This window comes from Xiphias gladius, chromosome 11, assembly GCF_016859285.1.
Source record: "Xiphias gladius isolate SHS-SW01 ecotype Sanya breed wild chromosome 11, ASM1685928v1, whole genome shotgun sequence".
Lineage (NCBI taxonomy): Eukaryota > Metazoa > Chordata > Actinopteri > Istiophoriformes > Xiphiidae > Xiphias > Xiphias gladius.
Genome location: NC_053410.1, coordinates 12,994,951 through 13,022,353, shown reverse-complemented (window position 1 = coordinate 13,022,353; position 27,403 = coordinate 12,994,951). Strand labels below are relative to the sequence as shown.

The 27,403-nt window shown below is 43.5% G+C and overlaps 1 protein-coding gene across 1 annotated transcript in view; it reads left to right on the top strand.

The window, feature by feature from the left end:
• The first annotated feature begins 10,074 nt into the window (after nt 1-10,074).
• The window catches only part of zmiz1a (zinc finger, MIZ-type containing 1a), a 96,689-nt gene continuing 79,360 nt past the window's right edge, over nt 10,075-27,403 (top strand). The window contains exon 1 of the mRNA XM_040139719.1: nt 10,075-10,402. The gene's annotated coding sequence lies outside the window, so the exon portion shown is untranslated. The remainder of the gene's footprint in view (nt 10,403-27,403) is intronic.

The following is a 27,403-nucleotide window of genomic DNA, read 5'->3' as shown; positions in this document are numbered from 1 at the left end:
AAAAATAATATGTTAATACTGTTGTGTTTAAAGCTTGTTCTACTGCCCCTAAGTGGCCAGAAAAAATCACTTAATGCAGGTTAAAATAAAATAAAAATCCTTTATTAACGACTTATTAACATGTATAATTGTAAATAACTAGCTATTTTTTGCTGTTAGCTTATTAGAAACTCTCACTTCACTTATATAACTAACCAGCCATTTTTTTTTCCTGACATGACAGCACAGATGTTGCTCTTATTAATGGCTTAGTAGTTTCTTATTAGTAGATGATATATTAACCATTAATAAAATATGTGACACATTATAAAACTGTCGTATGAGAAAGGTGTACCTCTCGGATATACAGGATGGAGTCTAAAGAAAGCCCCCATCACAACACCACTTTGTGTGTCAGTATTTGATGCAATACTCCACACATGAGAGCCTATGTATGTGCACTTCTAGGGCCATTTGGAGAGCAGCAGGTCAATACACATTCATAGTGAGTGCATTTCCCTGAATGCTTCAACAGTCTGTAAAGCCTCAGTGCCACTTTCCACCATATTCTGCTTACCGCATTAATCCATCCCACGAAAGCGTCATTCTGTGCTTGGAGAGAGGACACTCACACACACACACACACACACACACACACACACACACACACACACACACACACACACACACACACACACACACACACACACACACACACACACACACACACACACACACATAGACACAGCAGATTCCCACATAGACACACATTTTCACAGCTTCAATGGCAGAAAATCCATAGCCCTTTCTGGGAGGAGGAATTCCATTAGATAATAGATATGGAATCCATCTCGATTCCCCACCTTATCTTCTCCCAGGGTGAGGGATCAATACTGGGGCTTCAGCTCAACTGCCAACAATAGCAGGAAATTGATGGGACAGAGTAAACAGCATGCAGGGCCAGTAATGGCACTTTCTTGGCCACCTCTCTAATGCAAAGAAGAGAGGGAGTTAATTGGTGAAAGGCTGCTTATAGTAATGAGGAGGAATGGGGACTGACACTGGGAGTTCATGAACCAACACATAGAGATTACATCGTTGATTGTTCGGAAAGTCACTGCAGTTGTAGAAAATATACACAATTACAAGAAGGGCATTGTTTTACAGTAGAGACAAAAGAACGGAGATTGACAGGGAAAGAGTTCACGCACACATATCCAGTTATCTGAACAAATGGGTGTGCACTCAGTAATGGCATCTAATTTTCCACAGAGCTGCGGAGGTTTCCTGTCGGAGTTGCCAGGTGCTGTGTTTACGGAGACCATTGCCTGGCAACGCATTCCAAACAGCATTAGGATATGCGGACAAGGGAGAAGTGGTGAGGTGAGCGTAGGGTCAGGTGCTACAGGGGCTGTATAGATACTGGCACACTGATACTGCTCACCAAGGGACATGGGTGGTTCCTTTCCTACACGAGGATGAGTCATGTTGTGTTTGTGTACAGTAGGTCCCGTATGTGGCAACAAGTGGGTGGGTGGTGGCTGGGAGGTTTACAGCTTGCTGATCATCGAGGTCCAGAGTGCGTTCTTACTCAGATGTTTGCGCAGCTAAAGCACCACTCATTGCGTCATATCACAGAGGGGTGCCAGTGACTGAATGAGAGCATGGAGAGCATGGATGTAACGGCAAATATTTCCCACCTGTGTTTGTCCAGGAAAGTTGGACTGAACATGAGCACCCTCTCGCTTTGTTTCTTCGAGCCACTGAGCATCTCCACTGGACTATTTGGAATTTTGGTGCCATTGCTCACACTCGATGGAGTGGAGAGCTTTAAACTCTTCCTTTTTTTGCTGGGATTAACCTGGCAAATCTTTCATCGCAAGCCACAACATCTACAGCCTTTAGGCTCTATGACTCTAGTTACTAATTCACTCACAGTGCACTTACACTAACTGTGAGTGAGATGGTGTTGAGCAGCATCTGGATGTAATTGTCACGGATGTCCCTGGTCTCATTCCATAACTAATCCTGTTCGCTGATCTCTGCCCCTAACCCTCCTACCCCACACCAGTGACCAGACACAACCAGCAGGTGGTGCTGTCTTCTGGGGTATACTCATGTTTTCTTTGGTTTAAATATTTTGGCTTTTTTCCCCATTAAATCCATCTATCAATTGTACACACCTCATTGTCTGCTCAGTATGGAGATTTAAAAGCTCACACGTTTCTGCTTTCAGTAAACCTCTGTGATTCCGTGCTGCTCTACAATCAGTGAAGATGAAGTAGATGAATAGATGTGGCCATTTTAGATAATTGTGATAACCATGATTACAAGTCACGAGCAACACGCTTTTCTCTCTGATCTCTGTGGATGTCTACTGGAGCATTATCTGTGGTAATAGAGTCAGATCTTCACGGACAAATCCCTTTAATGTCATCCACAGCGCCCAGGGGAGACCACCCTTATTGGGAGCAGGGTGGTGGGAGCTAATTTCAACCCACACAATAGACTCATCTCTAAGACTGCCTTGTTAGATCACACAATTTCTTCGTCTAAAAGACTGTGTGTGTGTGTGTGTGTGTGTGTGTGTGTGTGTGTGTGTGTGTGTGTGTGTGTGTGTGTGTGTGTGTGTGTGTGTGTGTGTGTGTGTGTGTGTGTGTGTGTGTGTGTGTCTGTGTGTGTGTGGGCACATATTAAATGGAGAACTGTACTGTCTGAGCATTGCCACTCTGGGGAATTAAGGTCATGTTGTCATGCCTCTCGAATACTAATAACTCAAGATTGAAGCTTTCCTCTTCATGGACACATAACAGTTTAATCAGGGTCCTTATCAGTCAGAGATGTAGCCAAACCTTCTGAGAGAAGACAGAATGTTCTCACAGATAACATCATGCTGTAAAACTTGTTAGGAGAAAAAGATCAGGACGTGATCTTAAGTTTTGATTGAGTATTGAGCCTTTGTGGCGGAGCCATTCCTGGCTCACTCTGTGTCTCGCTCTCCCGCACAATGATGTCATCTGTGGGAGAGGTATTTCTCTCAGACACAACCTGTCTGCTCCTGTCAGGGGCCACGGTAACTCGAGCCGCCTTGAAAGTCTGGGAGTGAACACCGGTCACTTGCAGACAAGGGCGTTATTTATTTTTTCTGGAGGAGATTCAATACCTCCTCCTGCTGCTCCGCGGCTCTGAGCTCCGTCCTGAACTCTGGGGCACAAAACACTTGCCCTCCAGAGACACACGAGAGGTTGTGATCTCAGTCACAGACTGCTTTGGAGAAATGGAGAGTGGTAGGTTTCATAACTTGATTAGTCATTGTCAATGTATATAATCACAGAGATTTGGGATGGCTAAAGCTCTTAAGCAGGCGCAGGCTGTTTTTCTGTTGTTAAGATGCTAAGTAGACAATGTTAGTGTTCCCTCACATAGCTAGTGTTATGAATACCCTCTTCCACTCTAGTCCCATTCAATTCCACAATACTCATGTGAAAGAAGCCTATTAATATCGCATATGCTCTAAAATTCATATAGATAAAAATGCAATGTTTTATCTAACATGATTATGATGATTATTGGAATATGTATACCGTATGTTTTGAATATGTAGGTTTAGTACCACAGTGTATGTCATTGGCCAATTTGTCATGTTAGAATCATATACACAACATGTAGTAAAAGTGTATTTTTGAATGAAATATGAATTAAAGGCGGCATAATCATGTAAGTCAAAATGCACAAGCACTGAATGTACATGTTTGTTTACAACGTAAGGGATTCTAATTTTTTTTCCATATGATTATAATCAACCTCACCAGCAACACTGCGGAAAGCGTTTCATTGATCAACTGAAAGACTGAAAACAGGAGGATGTTTCAAAACCAACAGATATTCTTCTAACAGCTATATATATACTTCTGCACAAGCACCAACGACTGAGTGGTGGCTGCTACCATGTAGTTTCCCTTTACACTGAAAACATTTTAGTGCAGGTACACATGAAAGGCTGAGCCCCTTTAACTACTGAAAAGATCCAGTTGCATTGAGACCTGCAGCCACACTTAAGTGGAAAATGCGGTGAGCTTGCCATACAACTACAAACAGCCCCAGTGTCTTTGGCCGTTCAGCTTTTTCATGAACTCCCTCCAGGATCAGCAAATACTAAATGGATCTCAAGAATATGTGTTTAAGGATGAATCACGATGACCAGCATGTTGGGAAGCAACAGGACCATTCAAAACCAGGGGAGCATGACTCAGCAGGGCAAAGATGGAAGTACATCACAAGAGATGTCATAAAAAAAATTTATATCTTTAAAAAAATATCTAAACTTTGAGGGGGCTGTGATAACAAGAGACGAGTAAAAGAAAAATGCTTGCAAAATAAAATGATCAATCAAAGAGGAGATTAATGACTTACTTTTCACATATTAACTGTAGCTTTATATGAATGAGCAAGTGAAAAAAAGTCGAATGAAGATTAATTACACACACATCAGCATAAAGGACTTCAAAAGACACAATATTTAACATGCAACACTGCAACAGATCCCTGCTTAAAAACATGCCCATGCCAAAGCATTCCGAGTTAGAGTGCAGCAATCGATTGGCTTAAAAGGTTATGCGAATCAATACAAAGTTGTTTTGGGCACCAGCACTATTATATTAATGTCATCCTGAGAAATAGGCACTAGCTTAGGTGGCTTGTCTGCCAGCCTGTTTTCCTTTTTAACTCCAGTCACAAGATCCTTGTTACAATGCAAAGATTGTTACAGAGAGCTGTTTAAAAAGGCAGGTTGTGAATGGTGTTTTGAAAGGGGAATTTCACTGGTTTTAACTAGCAAAAAGGACAATACTGACTATATTTAAGATCATTTAAAAAACCACCTGTTTTTTTTAGCCTTGCACCAGGCTTTGGTATCAGTGTAACACAACAAGCAGGTAACCTATGGAACTGAATAAGCTGAATTAATAATGTTCTGACTCCTCATGAGAGCTGTTCTGTAACTAGTGAGTCGGCTGGTTGTGCAGTCAAGGATGACACAGAGGTTGAAGTGGTCACACATTTACTCAGCTCTCTCTCTATCCCTCTGGCGCATGTACTTCCCAAGGTCAGATACAGCATTGCATAATAATGTTAAAAAAAAAAAAAAAGGTTCACACATATGCATGCATACAAACACGCAAACCGTGCAACAATGAGGGCAAGAAGAAGCCAACTAAAAATAGCGCGTTCACTACAGCCATCACCCCGAGCATCAGAACACCACTCCACACTTCACATCTCATAACTGAAGAGCCCTGCTTCAGATGCAGCCAAGAGTTCCTATACTGAATGTTGACCTCAAGTCACACATGCTTTAGTGAGCATAAACAACCATGAGGGAATATGTGCTTTAGTGCTTCCTACATGACACCCATGTGTTAAAGCACAAAATCTCTTCATCCACCTTCATCCACCTTCCCCTGGCTTTTCTCCCCTTTCTTTCCCTCCGTTGTATCAGTCACCTCTTCTCCACCTCCCTCCCATGGCCCCGGGGAGCTGTTAGCTATCTGAATGCTGGCACTCTATTGTGAGCACTCATTGATTGCCTCTGCGCTCCCCACAGCTAGCCGGGCCAGTCGGCATGGGGCCCCGACTGTCTGCCTTATCTCACATTGCTTAGTCGACATACACTGCGAAAAAACAGATGAGAAACGGAGAGAACATGTAAGAGAGAGAGGGAGAGAGAAACAGTGAGCGAGAGAGAGTATTTATAAAAGGCTGTCCAAGCTTCCACAAGCCGGCAGTCGTGTCATCTGTTTTCTGTCCCTCTCTCCCTCTCTTTCAGCTCCTTGTTCGCAGCCAGAGACAATCAATGGTGTACTCAAACAGACTTCTCTTGTCTTGTTTTAAAATAGTGACTTTTCTCTGCAGGAGATGATCCATTTACTGCCCCACATCCTCTCCACTTGTCCCTAATATTAACCCTTGTTTTTGCTTCTCTTCTGTCAGTCACTTTGTCAATCACTTACACCACTTTTACACACATCGATTATGCGATTAGTCAATCAAAAGAGAATGAAGTGAAATTTGGTCATTACTTAATTGTTTAAGTCATTTATCAAGGAAAAATGCCATGCATGCAGTAACGTTGAGTTTCACTGCCATTAATTGGGCTCATTGCAGCATTGTTTTAACAGATTCAGCATGGTGGGTTGTTGTATGTATGATCTGGGGAAACTTTGTGGGATTTTTTTCTTTGGTTACTCTATGAAAGCTTATTGCAATGACTTACACCGTATAATCATGTCAAGGGGCTTGGCAGAATTCATTGCAGAAATGGCTTGAGATTGCTGCTAATCTTCCGTAGTAGGGTTATTATCATTAACATTATTATTAATCTACCACAGTAACCATATGGCAGTCATGTGGTTACCATAGTAATCCTTGTTCCCTTTTTTATATAGCAAAGAGACAGTGCTGGTCCTTTGTAAAAACCTCTGTAGCGGCAGTGTTGTTGACCATTTACACCAGAGGAATTTGTTTTTTCTTGGTCCTTGCTTCAGTATGAAAGAGGAATCGCTCTGTCATTCAGTCAGTCTACCCTGCTAAACCCCAAGGTTAGCCACTGGCATTCCTTATGGATCATCTCTAAACCACAAAATTATCTTTAAGAAGATATTGCAAACGTCATTAAAGGTGGTGGCTGTGGCACCATTTACAGATTCAGCATGGTGGATGGTATGGATGATCTGGTGTAACTTCATAAGAATTCTTTCTTTCTGTGGTCACTTTTTGAAAAATGCAATGTTGTACACTGTGCAATCGTGAGTATTTGCGGAAATAGCTTAAGATGGCTGCCAATTGACTGTATAGGCTTATTGATATTATAATTAGAATTTCAAAAGAGTTTCTACATAGCAATCAAGAGGTTACCATATCAATCCTTGTTCAACCTTTTATATACCAATGTAACAGTGCCACACTTTCGTAAAAACCTGGTCAGGAGCAGTGACCAGGGTTAGAAAACCCATTTACACCAAGGAAAACATTCTTCTTGGTCCTTGCTTCAGTTTGGAAGGGGAATCAGTCATTCAGTCAGTCACTCAGTCACTCTGTACTTGATGATAGAACTTGTTTATTAGTATTTCAGTGCAGTTTTTTCAGTACCAGGAGCCTCATGGTGGCAACAGCAGGGTGGCACTGTAAACAACCATCACACCTCAGTGTGAATGGGAGAGCTGATGTCAGCACAACTGAAAGTCTCCCTCCATCATGTAGCTAGATGAAGCCCCAGCAGCATCCATCACTCCCCCTGCTGCCTCTACAGAGAGAAGCCTTGTCACCAGCAGAAAGCCTACAGCAAGGTGTCCAAGAAAAATGTACATCATTTCATGTTTCAACACAAATGGGAAGCCAAGTCTGGCCTTGATCGTCATTAATGCTCTATGGTCTAAACAGTTTTCTTATGTTAATTTAATACACTCCAACACAATGCAGTATTTATTAACCTTGTCGGAGCATGTATCACCAAAAGTTCTCTTTGTTCTCCTTTGATGCATTCACTCAGCCCTTTGAAATACTGCGCGTATGAAATTATACACAGAGCCAAGTCAAGCTGAAGTCGCCCCACCTATAATCCATCCATCTTGTTGGCAGCCATCTGGCCATATTATTTTGAAGAGGCTGAGGCACACGCCTTGCTATGAAAACGAGGACTTCTGACAACAGGCCATTCTTTGAACTGGAGAGTGTCACTGGGGAGCGACCCAACCAGCTGCGGGGCCCCCAACACCCATAACAGGCCCTGTTGCCTTAAGTTGGTACTACACAAAAACTTGACGGATGATCCAGAACATATAATATTATGATCAGACTAAAACCTAAATAGCAAAAGCCAACAATAGATCTGTCAGTTGTTGATCCCAAGCTCTTGGGGAACAGAAACCTACTTGTCTACTATTAAACCAGAAAGAGACTCGAATTATCTTCCTAAAAGCCCTGAGGATTTTAGGAAAAACCCTGCATATAGGACGTGTCTTGTGTGAATCACAGTGTCAACATCAATATTTCTGTTGCAACGTGACATATGAAAAACATCAATAACAGAAGCAGTGTCAGAGCAAAGACGTGGGTCATCTCAACAAGCCATTTCCAGAAAAAAAATCAGATCATAAGCTCACAGCTACAGCATTGTGACATTGACTGCTCACCCAATCTCCATCTAAGAAACAGCCCCCCCCTCCCGAAATAAAAATGAGTGACTGCCAGAGCTGGTGATGTCAGTGGCCGCATTTGTCCCCATCAGTGTGGATAGCTGCTTCGACCAGGGGGCTAATGCGTCCTTGAGACACAGTGATAGAGACACCCACCCCCACCCACCCCCTGGCTGCTGATACCCTGTTCAGGCCCTCACTGCATCAGTGTCAGGAGCCCTGCAGGAAGGAATCTAAAAGGATCGCATCCCTTTCCTTCCCCTTCAAACAGGAGAGAAGCCAGGGCCAGGAGCTGCTGACAGGAATTTGGGCCCTGGACTGATGACATTATGTGGAAGGAAATTGTGAATTACCTTTCAGGAGAGCTAATCTTGTCACCTTAAGTGATGATCCTGTATCTAAATTTATCAGCCACAGGAAATAAGGTGTTTGCACAGTGCACACAGGCCTACTTTTGCTGTCTTCTTTTATGATGGTTTGTTTTCAGTCACTGATCTGACACCCCACTGTTCTTTTTTTATTTTATTTCTTCTGCAAATAAATAAATAAATAAAAAACTCTGAAGAAATCCTGTGTGCATGCACAGCATGAGGAGTGAGTGATTCTATCTGATGCACTGCGAGCTGAGCGGCCCTCCCTCTGGGCAGTTCAGCCTTGCCTGACTAGGAAGAGAGGGAAGAGCTTGCGCGCTGGCGTGCGTGCGTGAGCTAGCGTGCGTGTGTGTGTGTGTGTGTGTGTGTGCGTGTCGGGAGGAGAGACATTGTTCCTTGACGTCACCGCTCAGCCCAGCCTGCCGCTGCTCTGAAACACGTCTTTGTTATTCCGAGGCTTCCACCGGAGACCGGCAATCCGCAAAACCCGGAGCCCCTGCTTGCCGACCTGCTGGAGCGGTGCGTAGGGTTGCAAAGGTTCGCGCACACACACACACACACACACACACACACACACACACACACACACACACACACACACACACACACACACACACACACACACACACACACTAATGGGATTTCAGGGCAAAAATGGCAACTTTTGCAGTTTAATATTTCTACTTACTACAAACAATAGTCCTTGTATTACTACCTTATTGTACTCCTACTACATATTTTTAAATTATTATAAAGAATAATAATCCTCGTAACATTATTATTATTATTATTATACAACGAGAAACCTTATTATTAGATAGCTTACATAGCTATTTGTTAAAAATAAAATAGAAACACTTTAGTAAATTACATTTTACTAAAAACAATATTAATCAAAATGAAAAGCTATTATATTATTTAGACCTTAATCTAATTGATAAGGAAACTAGCCAGGAACAATTTGCATAATCGATTAGTAGTCCTACAAAAAAAAAAAAAAAATGTTACAAAAAGCCAAACAATGCATGATTCCGGCTGCTATCGTTGGTGATTTTTCTTTGTCTTAACATATATTAAATTTCATATATTTGGGTTTTGGAAATATTTGAAAAAAATACTCGAGCCTCTGGGAATTTGTGATGGGCATTTTTCACTATTTTCTGATATTAGTAACATTATGAATGTTATTATTAATATAATGAAAATAACACTACAATGATTTTTTTTTTTTTTTTATCGTTAACGTAATGAAAATAATATTTTTTGCAGCCCTATAGTATTATTGTTGTTGTTAATGGTGTTAAGATTATGTCCATGGTGTATATGCCACACACAACTAAAGTGCTTAGTTTATTTTACTTTATTTTAAACTAATAGCAAATCAACTTCAATGATAAACTGACGTCGGATCAGCCAATGACCACCGGTCTTTATTACAGCAGGCAGTGCCGGGGCAACGCTGCTGTAACGATACAGAACCAAGACAATAGCCGGAGCTGTGAGCTGCAGTCCGCTCCAGTGTCAAACGCGCTGTTAGCGGCCCATTAGCGTCTGGTTACACCTTTACACCCGGTGTCCTTCCTGCCGCGCGGGTCTGGGTCGCGTTTTCCCGCCGACCGCCGAGCACGGCTCTCTCTGGTAACTGAATAGCCAGTGTAATCTGACACTTCAACTTGCTCTGCTCCACGGTAGTTGATTCAGTCACTCACTCGCACCGTCTCCGGGGCTCTCGCGTCGTCTTTGTGAAGTGCAGGGAGCGAGCGAGAGAGAGAGAGAGCGAGAGCGAGAGAGAGGAGCGCCGTAAACGCGAGGTTTGGAGGAACAAATACGCGGATTTTGCCACCGAGGTCAGTGCTGAAAGTAAGTTTCGCGACTGGTTGTTTTTTTTTTAAATTTTTTTTCCCGTTGTTGTTGTTGCAAAGCGAGGGTTGAATGTGCTCGTGGGTTGCTCAAGATGGGGTTTGCCTCCCGCTGGACAGATACTACCTGCTAACAATAGGGTGACCTCTTAGGAACCTTTAACAGCCGCTGATGAACTCGTGTCGGGGTTGGGTGGGGGAGTCGGCGGGGAGGGAGGGAGGGAGGCAGGGGAGGGGGGGGGGCAGATTATGGTTGCTTGAGCGGTAACAGAGCGCGTTAACGCAGGGTAATGTTCAGGCTTGTGTGTGTGTGCGCGGTAGATCCCGCGGCTCTGCTGGAGCGAAATAGCCCAAGTCAGTGTGTCTGCGGGGGTTACTTCGAGATAGGTGTATGCATTTTGCGAAGACACGAGACAGGAATGTGCTAGTAACTCAGTGATTGCAGGTCTCTCTCTCTCTCTCTCTCCCTCTCTCTCTGTCTCCGTCTCTCTCTCTCTCTCTGTGTGTGTGTGTGTGTGTGTGTGTGTGGGGGGGGGGGTCTCTCGGTCGATCAGCTGACGGCTCGGTTGAAGCTAAACGGAGACGTATGTCACCGAGCTAACAGTCAAGCAGTGTGTCTGGGCTTGTTGAGTCCCTTAAAGACTATTATCGGCTACCTGTTGTAATGCAATTAGCCGGCATGTCCATATGTTACTCTCTTGTGTTCTGTGAGACAGCACCATGTAATGCAGCTTCAGTGACATTTGCCGTCGTGATTAACGACTGATAACACTGATTGTGTTGATTGGATCCTCTCAGTGATCATTCAAAGATCACTGGCTCCCAGTGTGAGGTCACTGGGACCCCAGGGGGCCCTTAACGGGGCTCTAGTGAACTCTCTAGTAATGTGAGAACTAGTTTACTTTCAGGATAAATTTGATTCACAGTGAATATTTCTATTAGACGATGCTCGGGTGTGACTGTAATGTCAGTGTCCACTCTTTCCAGTAATCTACCTGCACTGAAACCCTCAGTGCATCCGCCCCTGAAAAGATTTCAGCACAGATTAGTTTATACATCTGGTTTCCTTGACATAAAACTACCTGAATCCCTGATAGACCAGCAGTACCACATTTTCTAAGCCTTTCTGCAGAGGAGTGTGGATGACCTGCTTGTCTCAGCGCAGCCCTCTGCCTTAAGTCTGGCGGACCCTCCCCGTTAAATTCCTCCCGTCTGGATGTGAGGCCAGCCGGGGCAGAGCGCAGCAGAGAGGGGGCTCCCGGCGGGAGGAGGAGGAGGAGGAGGAGGAGGAGGAGACTGTCGCTCTCTCATTACCGTGCACCCTGCTACAGGACAGCTAAACTTTGTGGGGGGGTGAAAAGGAGCCTTTACCCTCGTGAGTAAGGTGCTTAACGGGAAGAGAGCATGATTCAGAGCAGATCAGCAATCCTTTCCTATTATTGTAGCGTTGTGGAGTTTTGTGATACCAAAAATGTACAACAGTATCTAATCTATCTTATATCATATCTTATCGAATGTGCCGCTATGCTGTTATCGTCAGGTAAGGTAACAAGTGAATATTGTGTCATCATCAACGTCAGTCATCCTTAAAGCCCTGTTTCCTAAGAAAGCTGACACAGTCTCAACTAAAATCAAACATTACAGGCTCAGTGCTGTCAGTATTTATTGCAGGAGTATTGCATTGGATTGCAGGTGTTCATGTTATTGTGTCCACTCCCTATATGTCAGTCTAAGAGAGTGCAAAATTGGAATGGGTGCACCCTACAGTGTCTCTTTCCTCGGTAATTTAAATTGGTGATGTAATGAAATTGTTTCAGCAGCAACACTTGTCAGCCGCTCCACATTAATTAGAGCTGTTCGACTTTTTTTTTTTTTCTTTCCTCCTTCTGATGAACCGAAGCAACGTTAAGTCATCTCAGCAAAGCATAAAACGAAGGCACGCTTGTTCAGAGTATGTTACCTGATAAATTGTGAAAGAAAGAGGGCAGGGAATTAAAGCCATCTGCAACTGTTTGAAACTTGGAAGTGTGTGTTGTTTGTGTGTGAATGTGTGAGTTTTCTTTCCTTCTGTTGTCCCTCCTGGGGCCTCTCTGCAAAAAGCCAGCCAGCCAGCCAGCCAGCCAGCCAGCCAGCCAGGCTGTGAGACAAGACAGAAGAGTGTCTGATTCACTAAGCAGGCTAAAGGCACCGGTAGACTCACTTTGAAATCAAATTTGAGTATTTTCAAAGGCTTTCTAATACAGTGCTTGGTGCAAATTCAAAGTATGCTCACTGAGACTGGGTTGCCTGGCCCTCTGTGCCATAATGTGAAGGGGATGATGCCAGAAATGTGCCGGGACAATAGTGAAATCTTAAACAGAGACGGAAAGACAACATATGCCCTGGCAGTGGTACAGGTTGCAGCTAAACATGAGGAAGAAGACATATGTTTGTTTCCCAAACCAATTATGGAGACAGACTGGAAAGAAGACTCTCCAATGTGGCTGTTTTAAAAATATTGGATATTTGAATCACTTTTAGAAAATCAGAGGTCCCATAACTTTTAACAACATCTCTCTTTATCACCATTTAATTATTTTTAAAAGGATCAGGCCTCAACAAGTTATATCACACATTCTGTTTCAAACACATGCAGCTATTCTGCGATCTCACATCCTGATTCTTCACAGAAAGCAGAAAGGTAGTGATTGCACCTTACTCCATATCTTTGAACCTCTGTAAAGTGGCGAGCTAATACTGATTTGAAGTATGTACAGGAAAAACAACTAATTACTTGTATCTGAGTAATTAGCTTTTTGTTGCTCAGCAATTTAACAAGTTGCTGCTGTTTACTGTGTGTTGGCACAGCTGCAGCCTGCTAAGTGCTTAAAACCTGGGGAACGCTAATCAATGTTTTGACAGCCTGACATTTCATCTAACTGTACATGTTGCTGTGAAATACGTGTTGTCTGTTCGCTTGACATGGATTTTTGTACTCTGGTGTCTCACCATCAGCCCAAACCCACCTACTCATGTCCCAAACAGAAGTCAGCCTTTGTTTCTGTCTGTCTGCCTCTCTCTCTCTCTCTCTCTCTCTCTCTCTCTCGCTCTCTTTTTCTGTCTCACTTGTGGTTCGACTTGGCAGTACGTTTCATTTAGCCTGAGCCTTTGTTTTCAATGTGCCTATTTTGGTCTTTTAATAAGGAAAAACTTTAGTTGCCTCTGAGCATTTTGAAGACTAATTTTGAGAATAAGCGCTTAGAGGCAGTTACAGCTTGAAATGTGCAGTTTGAACTTAGGTTGTGCCCTCGTGTCAGACACTTAACTACTTCCTAAACGTTGTTGTAATTCTATCCATAAGTCTACAGTTAAGCTCTCTGCAGGTTAAAACCTGGTACTTGCAGTGTCACTAATAAAGAGAAAATGAAGCACCCAGCAGATGTAACTCATCCTGCTGACTGACTGTGACGACATCAATTTGGTGTTGAGAGCCAAAAGTGGACGAACATGAGGCGCAGGGATAAGAAAACCTCATTGCCACATGCCTGTCACCACTGTCCTTCAAGCTGCAAACCTTGGCACTGTGGTTCGGTTTTGTGGCTGACGCATGGCCGGTTTAAACTCCTGAGGTGGATGAGAAAGTCAGGAGAATCATTGCTGAGTGCTGCTGAGTCTTTTAGCAAAAGCATGTAACCTCAAGTAGCAACAAACGCTGTTGTTTGGCGACCAACTGTAGAAGTAGCTGTATCTGTGCTGGGCTGTTCCTACGTGTCTCATACAGGGCGGTGCTGTAAAGGAAGGCTTGCACTCTGCAAAACTTTCCTTGAATGACAAGCCTTCAGTCAAGTTCTCTGTATGAAACCACCGTAATGTGATTTTTGCCCTGAAATTAACATGCTGTGTCTTTTGCATTGTCTTTCAGCTGTTGTTTGGTTGACAGATAATCTGGCTAAATTGTATAATACAGGCAAAACATAGACTTGACTCCTGTTTCTGAAGAGCTGTTGTTTCTGAAAAGCTGCTGCTTCAACCTTGAGCTCTCGCAACGTCGGGGAGACACGGTCTTCTAAGTGGTTTTTCCCAGAGACAAGAGAGTGAAACAGAGTGCAGAGAGGAAGAGAGTGAAGAGAGAACTTGCTGGCCCACCCCTGTCACCGTCTCATGCATGTTTGATTTGATGTTCTTTGAGAAACGAGTGCAGGGGACGTCACAATGGCCATCCATGTCCTGTTCCCATCAGCCGAGAGGCTGGGGCCCTTGAATCATAAATGACACCCGGCCTCACCGGGAACAATATGAGAGTCAGAGCCCGCACAGGAGGAACAAAATGTTCCCTCTACCCATCCATCCATTCGCCCACCGCTGCCGCCTGCACTCAAGATTTCTCACCATCGCAAGCAATTACCCTCACTTTTTTTTTACTGCTGATGAAATCCTCACAGAGCCTGTCTCAGCTGTGTGTCTGTGCTGGAGAGGCAGCGAGAGAAAGGGGGAACGATAGAGAGAAAAAAAGATAGTATGTGTCTGAGTGAGTGGCGTTGGCGTGTGTCTGTTTGGCTTATAAATCCTGTTTAAGCTAAACAAACTCATTGTCCTCATCCTCCAACTGCGTGCTCTTTGTGTGTGTGTGTGTTGTGTGTGCTTCCCCCCTCCCTCCTTTCTCCTCGTCTCTCTCCCTCTCCTCTGAGTTGTAAGTACAGTCACTAATTAGTCCCCTCTCCCTCTTCATGCTGGGTCAGTGGGTTTACGGTTTCAGCGCTGATCTGCTGTGTTTGCCTTGTCTCTCCTGATACTGGAGCATGCCTGCAAGCCAGCACAGACTGCAGCCTCCTCCAAGAGGTCTTCACACCTTACACAGTGTCCCACATGGGTTCATTTGCCTGACAGCCGCTGAGGACTGTCCTTGGGCTCGCTCTCATGCAGCTTGAGTTCATGCCAGGTATTACACTAGGCAGTCCAGCAAAGAAGTGTGCCTGCCGGGTTGAGTCAATAAGTTGAAACCTGTTATGTTTTCGAACAACAGCGATGCATTTTGAAGAGGTTTCCACATTATGAAAATTAATTTTACATAAACTTTAGTTACCATCTACACAGCATGTGGCAAATCTTTCTAGTTTATAGCTTATAATGAATCTTTTTCTAAAGATAATACGCCACATGCTGTTTATAATATAATTTGTGCTATAAACAGTCTCTTGTCTAGTCGGCACTGTTGTCTCTCAGAGTGCACAGTGATGCTGATTTTGTGGTGGAGGTTGCATGGGAGATGGAGAGTGATGGCAGAGATTCTCTGAAGGCGGTCAAATTGTCTCCAATAGGGCCTCCAGGGATACATACTTTCTTGTTTTCTGACAAAGTAAATTAACTACGATTTACTAATGCAAAAGGACAGCGTTTCTTTTTCTCCTGCGATGTCAGTTGTGAGGGGAAGAGGGAGTTGTGCAATATCTGCTGTCAGCCATTGCTAACTCTTACACATGCATAGAGTGCAAAGGCTGAAATGTGGTCAGTATTAAACAGTAGCTTTCATTTTTCTTTGCAGCGGTGTGTTTTTACAAGCAAACAATAAAAAGGCATTTTTGTGGATGAGGATTCAGTTTTAAGGCAGGGGTAATGCTGTACACTAGATGTTGATTTTCCAGTTGTGGTCTTGTTCTGTTAATAAAGCCAGTTGTGGTTGTTACGGAGAGCCCCCAAATCAAAAAGGCATAAAACACTGAGCTCCACTGCCCTACTAAGACCGTTTTCTTACCGCTTTTCGACATTGCTCTCTGCCAGAAAAAGTCTAATACTGAGTGCAGTGTGTATGCCCGCCTGGTGCCCTCCCCTTGATTTTGACACTGCCGGTTGAGCCAGGCGCTTTCCCAGGGTTCTAAGGACTGACATCCCTTTCATTTTCCCGCCTGGGCGGCTCAGATAAAGGGGAATATTTTAAACCTCTGTGTGGATACACCAACTGTAAAGAGAGACGGGGTGGTGGGCTGGGGCCGAGCTACAGCATTAACTTTACACAGAGAGAGAGAGAGAGAGAGATGATGCGGAGTGAAAGAAACAAAGAAGCAAGGAATTTAAAAGTCCACTTTATTAAACATTAATCTCAGCATTTTATAATACATGGTTGAAAGTACTATAACTGGCTGCAGACCTGACTTTGCAAATGTCACAAACATTATCTGCAGTCACACTGCAGATAACCCATCTCTTTTGTTTATTCTAGGTCTATTACAGGGACAATGTGTTTCACGACTTTTTAAAAAAAAAATCTACCCCTGTTGCAAGTACGTCCTCCCAGCAAACCAAAGCCGCATCGTTTATTATATCAGTAATGAGACCACGCTAATCGTGTGTATTCCGGATACAGCAATGATACAGTGTTTGGTGCTTGCCAGGGATCAGCCTCTAAACAATGTTTATCATTGTCTCCCAGGGCTCTATAATTATCTGGCAAACATTATTGACAAAATGGCAAGGGTCCCTGTTTTTTATGATTTTTAAGGCTACTGGGTTACTATTCACATATATGTGTTCTAGAGACAATAAAAACATACTTAAGATTGTGTTTTTAAATATTTATTATAAACAAATAATTTTATTTCAACTTCAATATGAGAGAGATGACTGAGGAACACAGGATGACGGGGAGGCAGTGAACTTAATCCACCTCCTAAAATTTATTAATTTTCCTAATTATGGTTTCTTCAGTCCATTCCCAACTAAAATATCCAGTGGAATTAAATAATGTAACTTTTTAAGAGCTCCTCTGTTTCTTCCGTATCCCAAGAACTACCCATTACTCCAGATTACATACATTAGTTATTGCACATCTCAGCCATATTATTTTCACAGCAATCCTGTAACCTTTACTTGGCCTCCCGGTGAGAGCTGAGTGGAAGCTGAATGGCATGTGTTGACATGGTTAAAGGTACACGTGAGGACATAACACGTTTCATGTCTGGCTCATATATTTGGAGGAGTGGGCGTGTGGGGTGGGGGTGGGGGCAGTTTTCTCCCCCACAGACCCCACAGCCCCCACAGCCCAAGTCCGCCACATTTTGAGGCTGTTGCTCAGTGACCCACTAATCTCTGTGGCTACAGTCTGGATTGAGTGAGCCGATGTGTAACTTTGTGTTGGTGAGCGATGGTCAGCAACAACAGACAGACAGACATGGTTCTGAAATATGAATTAGGGCCAAGCAGTATGTTACCCCCCCCATCCTCTTCTCATTGTCATGTCTCTTTAACCATGTATCCCCTGATATCAATTCAGCGTGATTGTATAACAAGAGACGAGGTGTGTCTCATTGATGGTTCCATGAAATCACCTTTGCTGTGCTGTGTTTTTGTGTGTGTGCATGTATCCATAAAGTGTGTGTGTGTGTGTGTGTGTGTGTGTGTGTGTGTGTGTGTGTGTGTGTGTGTGTGTGTGTGTGTGTGTGTGTGTGTGTTAGACCAAGAGGGAGAAGGTGGGGGTAGTAGTAGCAGCAGCAGCGGTGGCTTGGGGTGAGGTCCTGCCCTTATTTTCTCTGGAATTCCTTTGTTTTTGGAAGCCAGAAAGGGGGAAACTGAATCTGCGTTGCCCGAGGGTCTCTGCTCCTTGAGAATTCTCTGCACACATCCCTCTGCTGCCAGCTCTGATGGTTTTAGGGGTGGCTCTGTTTTCAAAGCTCAGAACAGCCAAGGTGTTTTTCACCTTCCAGAAAAAGGAGAGGGAAAAAAAATAATGACTGCACCAGGCAAAGCATCTTAGGCCTGGAGGGACTGATGCTACTCAAACATAAATTTACTCCATATTTAAGGGTGAGGGAAATGAAAGTCAAATGTAGATCCTGTCACTCAGGGCACAAAAGGTACCTTCTGATGAATATGGATGGAAAAGACAAGCAGAAAGAGCATTTTTTTTATTCAAAAACTAATAATAATGAAAGGTGTGGTGCAATGGTTGACTAATGTTTTCTTTTTTAATGATCCTCCTTTGCAGATTAGTGTTTTTAATAGTGTTTCATGGCCAGTGGAAGGGACTAGACTGCTGTAGAAATGTTGTCAGCTGATCCTGCAAGCTGAAAATTTCACCCCACATTCATGGCCCATTAAATCTGATAAACCTTGGGTAATGGTGTTAAAATTGTACAAAGGTATCTCCGTTTACTCTGTGCCACAAGTTTTCCGTGACCAGATCCTTATCTGGGGGACTACTGCTTTAAGTAACTAACTTCCACAAAGCAGAGCTTTTCCCTCTTGTTTGAAGGGGGCTCGTGTTGAGCAAGGGTGGAATTGAATAGGCTTGTTGCCTGCCTCTATTGAGCCAGCTTTATTCTTTGCTGTCCCCTGGAACAGGCAGAAGGTGGGGGGGGGGTTGGGGTGGGGGGCAGATAGGAGCAGGGCTAGGAGGTCTGGTCACATGAGCAATAATAGTGTTCGTGCTGGTCCCTTTCAGGCTGTCACAGTAAATCTGTTTGACTTGTCACTTTCTAAATCATTACGAAGGCTAAAAGCCTCTCTATTGGATTGTGGTGGAAGGGGGGAGGCGGCAGGTTTCCTTTGTGCCTTCTTGACGATGATGATAATCAAGTTTGTTTCTAGGCATCCTGCTGTGGGGCTATAATTAGCTCCTTTCTTCTCTCTTCTCATCTTCTTTTTTGCATGTTGCTCCTCAAAGTACAGTGGCAGAGTCGTTGTGCAGAGGTCATATGTTGAGTTTTGTGTAGAGGCTTCAATGGCTTCTCAACACACTCCTCATCAGTTTTATCAGCCCTTTTACTGTAGATTCAGACAGCAGGCTTGTGTGTTTTTCTGCCTCATGCAAAAGCTCATTATTCAGTGTGTAACAGCTTCCTGATTTAAAAAAAAAAAAAAAAACAGACGACTAATGGTGATTAGTGCATGTGAGGTCTCATGTTCCTCCCCCAGGTCAGTCAGGGTGAGAGTCATAGCTTGAAGTATGTCTGAACTTGTGGTGTCACTTTCTGACCAAACTGGCTGCTGTCTGACAGAAACATGACAAAGCAGATCTCGTCCTGCCGATGAAGCCTGTGTGGTGTAACGTCTGATTTCTGAGGGCAAGCTCTCCTCATCCCCCTCTCCTTTTTCTGTTTTTCCTCTTTCTCTCTCATCTCTGTTTTCTTTTCCCTCCTCTCCCTTTTCATTCCATCCATCTTCTGCTCTCTCCCTTTTGCTCCCCCCTTCCCTCTACTCTCCTTTGGTGTGTGTGCCAGCGGCACTCAAGCCTGGAACAGAGCGCCGGGGCAGACATCTGTCGCACAGTGTCCCTGATCTGATCTGTGGCTCGAAGCATTGGGGTCACAAAGAGTAGCAGCCGCCAGTCCAGACACTGTGGGAGACAATCTGAGAGCTCTATCTCTATGTTTTGGTCTTCTTGTGTCTCTATGTTTCTCTGTCTGTCTCGTTAAAATTCACACTGCACACAACCGCACACACACCAGGGTATTAAGCCACTTGTTTTCTCTTTGTGGAGCATCTGTCATTTGGACTGAGTAAGTCAAACTGGGCTGGCAGTGTCCCATGTTTTCCAGATAAAGCTCTTTCTTAGACTCACAGGTGCAGAGAGCAGAGTGAAATGTGGGTTTTATCAGGCTGTTCATCGGTTGCAATGATGTGCAGTTGATCTGAAAGGAGGATTTTGACAGTTAAACTGGATTTTTTTGCCTGGGGCATTGCCATTAATGACAAAACCAGTGACAGAGTAATTAAAAGATTGTTAATTGCGACTGTTCAGTTGTGTTAAAGAAACTGTAGGTAGACATACAGTGTCAGAGAGATTAATGTTTGCGTATTGATCCCACTCATTGTTTTGACATATATTGGTGTTGCTGTGGTAGTGTTTCCCTCTAAAAAGGTGAGTTCATGCTAGGTGACAAGGCTGGTTAATGCTCAGATGTTCATGGGAAGATGTGAACTGCTGGAGAGTGACAGCCACAAATAAGGGACCATACCGGTGTGTCTGCATGTTGTAGCCAATTACCTACAAATCTCTTACACTGCATTTTACATGTCCATACATTTTCTAGATTGATTTCCTCGCACCTAGGCTGCCATTTGTCTTTGTTCATTTCAAAAAAATTAGGAAATTTAGCTTGCATAGACTTAAAACTCAATTGAGAGAGCTAATCCATCACAGCACATAGAGTATTTAGTTGCCCTTAAGGTATGTAATCAGAAAGTAGTGATGAAGGTAACAGCAGAGAGTAAAAACTCCTCCTGGTGCACTTGAAGATGCTACAACATCTGAGATTTGAGAGCGATTTTTATACAGCAAGACACAAATAAATTGACATGCTCCTTTTCACATCAGTGTTTACTCACTTGCCATTCTCAATACAAAGCTCTGATTTGTTCTGTGGGCAGACAGCCATCAATGGGCACGACACCTTTGAATCACTGAAGAAATTGCAGCTGTGGGCAGCAGATTCAGAGATCCAAAAATGCACAGGTATGGTCCTTTTAGATAAAGCAGTAGACCCATTTGATTAAGTCAAAGCCTTGAGAGTACTCAGCTTTACAAAGCTCCTGAGTCACTGAATCTGAAGCTGCTTTGATTTAGCTCATTGCATGTGAGTCAGCAGTCACAAAGTAAAAGGCTAGCGTGTGAGACAAGCAGATTAGTCCCCTTTATGACGCCCGTCCCCTTTCAAAATGAATATCTTGACATCTCGTTTACTTGTGTAAATCCCTCAAATGAAAATCAGGCCGAGATTAGATAAATGGGAGACACAGCTGTTATCTTTTGAAAGATAATTGACCTGTGGCACTTGGTTGGCAGGAGCCCAAGCCCATGATGGCTCCATGACCTGAATGTAAATGCTCTTACAAGTGCAGGTAACATCAGGTAAGATCGAAAAAATGCATGTTTACGTACGGTCATTACAAAGAGGTAATATTGTTGGAGTTAATTTACTGTACATAGTCACAGTATGGACTGTAGCCATTTCTGCACAGGTTTAGCATTAGAACATCTTGTATGACCAGCCAAACTCCTGGCCAATGTACACTGAGTTTAAAGACATTAAAAAAAAAAACTAGCTACGTTGCAAATTTCAGATAACACTCACTAAGCAAATATTAGCTGGCTGACTCTCTGCATTAATTCTGTTCACTTATACTACCATAGCCAAGGCTCACAGTATAAAGGCTTACACTGTATAAATCACTCTTTCATAGATTCATGTTTGTGCTCAGTGATACCCATTCACCTTGATATAGCTCATTTTGCACTGTCATATTGCATCTCATTAGTGACTATACATCTTCCACACATACCTTTTATAGCTTTTATGGGTTCTTATTTTTTAATTTAAGTACGGCTGCAGCAGTAGCAGTTATATTCTTTATGATTATTTTTTTGATTTTTTTGATTCTTGGATTAATCATTTAATCTCATAATATCTTTGGTGATCCCTTAACGGTGCTAAACGTAAGTTTTTGCTATAACTGCATTGCCAACATTAGCAATAAAAGCTGTTTACTTACCAGTCTAGGAGAAACATTGTGAATTCAGCATCAAACTTCATTCCTTTACTCGCCAACAGCTGTCAACAGCAGTGGAAAGCAACGACAATGTTAACTCTTGGTTTGCTTCTATTTCTATCACTTCTTTTCTTCTGCTGACATTAGCATGCTAACCTGCTAGCCCCGATCACCACCACCACATCCCAGCAAGAAACAACGTTTGGCTGCAGACAAAACCTAAATATAGCCCCTTTAACTTTTCCTCTATAGACATCATCACTTCAATTTCCAATACTTTTAGTTTATGATCAACTACCTGAAACTAGTGACACATTGTCTTAAACCTGCTAAACATCAACATGTCAGCACTGGTATTGTGAGCACGTTAATGTGCTCATAATAACAATGCTAAGTTAATTTTCTCTCAATCGAGTAATCCCTTAAGTGACTAATCATTTCAGCACTATGTGTAGGCATGTCACTGTCGTGTTTTAATAAAAGCAGAGCCTTGTGTCCTAAACCCTGATGCATCCTGCTCACTTTTTTTTACCTGAACTCTTCAAGCTAGAAGTTTCTCCAACTGAATCCTCTTAGTGTCATCTATGTGCGGCTGTTATGCAACAGACTGTAAAAGGTGTTTTACCTGATGACAGGCAGGTTTGGGGCCAGCGGAACAGGACAGTGTGAGTGTGTACGTGGGGTGGTGAGGGTGGTGAGGGGGGGTGGATGGAGAAAGGGAGAGAGAGAAATTGAAAGAGAGTAGCACTGCAGCCTTGATGGTGTACGACCCGCTACTCAGCTGCAGCTACAAATCAAACAGAACCGAGTTGCTGCTGGCGCTGCGCCATGACACTGATTACTAGCACACAGAACACTGTCAAAACCATCTTGATGGGTAATTAGGAATACTCTATCATCCTGCTATCACTTAGCTGCTGTGCTCATGTAGTCTAGCAGGTGTATGATGTGTATATGGCATCTGAGTCTGTCGGCTTGTTGGAGAAGATCCTGCAGTGATAAAAGTACATTTTACACAATGTAACCCCAGCTGGGTGGCGAGATCGAAAGATCTTAGCTGATCCCTTAAAGTCCGTCCAAAGCTGTAAACTCTAGCTGAGTCTGGTGTGTGTGTGTGTGCGTTTGTTCATCTTTACGTGCACATACAGCACTGTGTTTAACCTTGTGGTTTTTCTAAAGGGTAGCAGCGGTCTTACGGCTCTTTGTGAGTGTCACTGATGCACATCGTGTCCTGTGTGACTTTGACCAGGCAGGCCTTGCAGTTTTACAGCAAAGAGCGAGCTGGATAGATACAGAGAGAGAGAGAGAGAGAGAGAGAGAGATAGAGATATATATGTATATATGTATATATGTATATATGGCACAAGAGAGAAAGAAAATAGAGCATTTCAGCATTTAGAATTTTCCCATTAACCCTCATCAACCACAAGAAGACCTCAGCTAAAATGCCTAGTTTTACACTTACGCTGTGAACAATTTTGCAATTTGTGCTGTTATTATCCTAATTTGCGGAAGCGAAAATGAGAGAAAGGGAGAGCACACTCTGTGCCCTTTGATTAAGTGGAATGTTTGAATGTGGGCCCTCCACCTTCAAGAGAGATTTGATACTTGAGGGGTTGAAGTGTTTTTGATGGAAACTCCATTAATGATTGATAACAGGAGGAGAGCGGTTAAAAATCTCCCTGCTCCAGCAAAATCAATTATTAAAAGCTCTCTCCTTGCATTTTGGTGGCACATAAAATATCAGTCACCATCTTGAAATCTTGACTTGATACTATCTGTCAAAGGGATTAGGGCTTTGTATTGATTTCTTAAAACCCTCTTCATCTGGGGCTTGCATGTTGGGCATTATAAAGGTGATGGTTGGAACAGATTGCAAGAAATAGCATTGATTTGTTGCTGTTATCAGCTCTCACCAAAATAAAGTTTTTCTAGTCTTCTAAGACATCCTGTATAACATTATCACAGGTTTATGCTTTATTGAATGAAAATAGGTCTGGAAATTAAATTTCTTGGCTCAGATAGTAGGTTAGATCAACATTTTGATACGGCAAAAAACATCGTAACAAACTGATGTATACTGTCAATTAAACATTTCATGTTAAATACGCTTAATATAATATTTGACAGTTCTTCTTCCCTACAGCCTCTGATTCAGCTGGATTTATGCCCGCCCACATATCAGGACTTTATCTTGGGATGATTGTGTGCCGCACAATATCTAATTTAATAGCTCGAATGATTCAGCCCCAGTTTGTAGTAAGAATCTCACAGACACGCTACATGTCTAGTATGATGTTGAGGGGACTGAGTGGATGCTTGAAGTGATGGTGGAGATTCGTGTCAGCCAGTGTATGAGTGCGTGTCAGTGTAGCAGTGGAAGTTCTCCGGAGCTGAGTGCTGATTGGAGCTGCACGGAGACGAGCTGACAGGCCTGCAGGCTTCTCTGTGTCATCGCCAAGGTTCCCATCAGTCTGTGCAGAGGGAATTCTCTCAGAAAGCACGGCTATACTTCCACACAGGAGACCTGATTAAGTCTTTATACTTGCATGTGGCAGCTACCGAGCAGAGTGTCCGGCAACTCTGCCCAAAGTGCTCCAAGGCTCCTCCAAGGCACGCAGGAGTAGATGTTTTCATGAGGCTTCAAGTGGTTGTGGAGCCTTTCTGAAGGTAATGATTACTGGCTCACATTCACGCAGCGAACGCCTGGAAGCACTTCTATTTGACGATGCTGCTCTGTTTTTGCGTCACCCTCATTTACTCGTGTCAATTTTCGAGTTATTCATTGACTACAAATGGAGCCCTACAGCACTGTGACTGCGTTTTTTTTTTTTTTTTTTTTCCTTTCCTTTCAGTTACAACAACCTCAGTCTCTTAAGATGAGCTGAGAAAAATGCTCCTGGAGATATGAGAAGTATATCGAGATGGAAGGATGTAAAGATAGCGATGAGCGGTGGCAGTAAATGAAAAGAAACAAGAATAAAGTGATAGCTGTTCTTATCTGTACCCTGATCGGTATGTCTCATCAGAGCAGCAAGGCACCGTGTGCTGCCCATCTTGTATCAACAGTGGTTTATTTACCTAAGCTGTTTCCCGTCGGCTGCAAGCTTCTGTGTTGAGAGCGGCAGTAGCTGCGATGGTGAGGTGGCATGATTAGATTTACAGATGGAGATTAATGTGAACAGAAGTAATAGCACAAAGGCATAAATCACAAAGAAGAGGGTGGAAGCATTGCGCTTGACCTTTTGAATGGTGATAATGATGCTGGAATCAGATATGTTCCTACTGGAGCTGCAGTGTCAGTATGACTGAGTTTAGATAAAGCTGTCATAGATGCAAAAAGTGCACGTGTGTGTTATGGGTTAATAGGTGGGGCGGTCAACACCGGAGTGCATTTAGATATAAGTGGAGGCATTTATGAACCTGTCAAAACATTACATGCAACAATGTGAGGGAAATGAGTAATTGCACTCAGAGTCTGTGCACACACAGCGACAGGCTGATACCTGGCGGTCAGGCTCCTTCTTTAAGTGGGAAGTGAAACCTGTCTGCCTGTCTATCTGTTTGTCCATATCCCTGCCTGTCCTTGCAATGCAGAGCATCAGCAGGGTTATTAGAGGAGCCCTATGGCTGCCACTGATAAGGCCTGTACGGGTGCTGCCACTGACAGCGCTGCCTGCCTGCGTGGCAAACACAAGTGGCCTGGCCGGGGGATTACTGCCTGCTGCCATTTCTGCTGATGCCTTTTCTTTATGTTATCCTCTCCAGTCAGATGTGCTGCATTTGAATAACTTGGCTGATGTTGTAGAAATGGAACTCCTCGAAATCTCCAACTGCATACAAATGAAGGTGCACGGACAAAACGCTCACATAACATACATTTACAATTTCTCAGTTTATTAGTCTCCCTTCTTTTCTTTCCCCCTGCTAGTGGCCACAACTAGTTATTTACATGCTCTGTCAGTTAATGGGAGGAGTGATGCTGATGGGTTAGGAGGCTCACTAATCCACTCTGCTGCTGTCATTAGAGAGAAGCAAACAGACTATTAACCACCACCTCCTCCTCCTCTTTTTGCTCGTCATAAGCCTGCCTGAACCACACACACACACACACACACACACACACACACACACACACACACACACACACACACACACACACACACACACACAGCTGTGATGGAGAGCGCCTCTTGTTTCTTTAGCGCTGCTGAGTGGAGCCCTGCTTTGGTAATTGATCCTGTTTGGTACATGGAGAGGAGGGAGAGAGAGAGTGAGAGAGAGACAGAGAGGGAGGCCCTAAGTGTTGTCAGTTTGCTGCATTAATTTTTCAACTGTGGCCAGTGAGGCTGGAGGGACGGAGGAGGGGCCCACCGCAGAGCTTGCTCAGAGGAACCATTCTGTACCTAATGCAGCTGTCGCTGCTTTGTGCTTTGCCTGTCCACACTTACATTGCTCTTTATTGCTGCTCATTCTAAAATAAGTTCCTTTCTGTGAGACTCAATTGTGACTCAACTGATTTGTCTACTCAGTCTCAACCTCCTGTCGATGACAGATTTGTTTTCCTCCGTCTCCTCCTCTTCTGCGGCTCAAAAATAGCCTTCTGGTGGTTGTGTGAGTTGTGACTCTTTGTCTGGGTGTTTGTGCCTTCTCAATGGTGTACAGTATGTGCGGGTGATAATAGACAGAACTCACTCTGTGCTTTTTGATCCCGGCTCTGGGCTCTGGTCGCTGACTCACTGATGATGTCACCAAGCCAGCTGAGAAGGAGGACTGGGCAGAGAGGAAGCATAAAGACACAGTTTTTGCCTGCTACTTGCTGTAGTAGAACTTCCTAGTACTCTTGCTATTACTACGTCTGTATTCTTCAGTTTCCTCCCGTGTACTGTTTGAAAATACGCTTGTCCTATAATTAGTACCAATATAACATAATGCCAGTCGGCGGCTGTAAATGGCAGTCTATGTCTGCCAGAGCTACGTTCACGAACGCTTCCGTGAGTCATTAAGAGGTGCTCACAGCGAAAGAGGATGTCACTGCTGACATTTGTTGCAAATATGAGTCATAATTTCTTGGTTTTATTTCATACTTCCTAAGCAATTTGATTGTGAAACAATTCATTTACCATCTCTAATGCTTGTCTTTTGCTTGGAGATGTAAAGTAGCCAGGCAGCAGCTCACAGCTCCTCACAGATGTCATGCAAAGTATCTAAAAAATGCTTTGTGATGATGCAGTAAAGCACACTGTGGGAGTGAGCTGCCTGGAGGCTACGCAGGAGTTAAATCATGATCACTGGAGTTGCAGCACAGCACAGCACAGCACAGCACAGCACAGCGCACAGGGAGCAGGAAGTTCCTAAGTCCTAAATAGTCAGGATGGGTCACATGCAGAGGACAAATCTCCCCTCAGGGATTAATAGACTCTAACTTTACTTTACTTGGCAAACACCACACTTTGTCACATTTTGATCCAAAAGATGACTTTAAGACCTGAAAATCTGTCTAAAATACTTTGTGTCCACACTAGCACACAGTAGCATACAT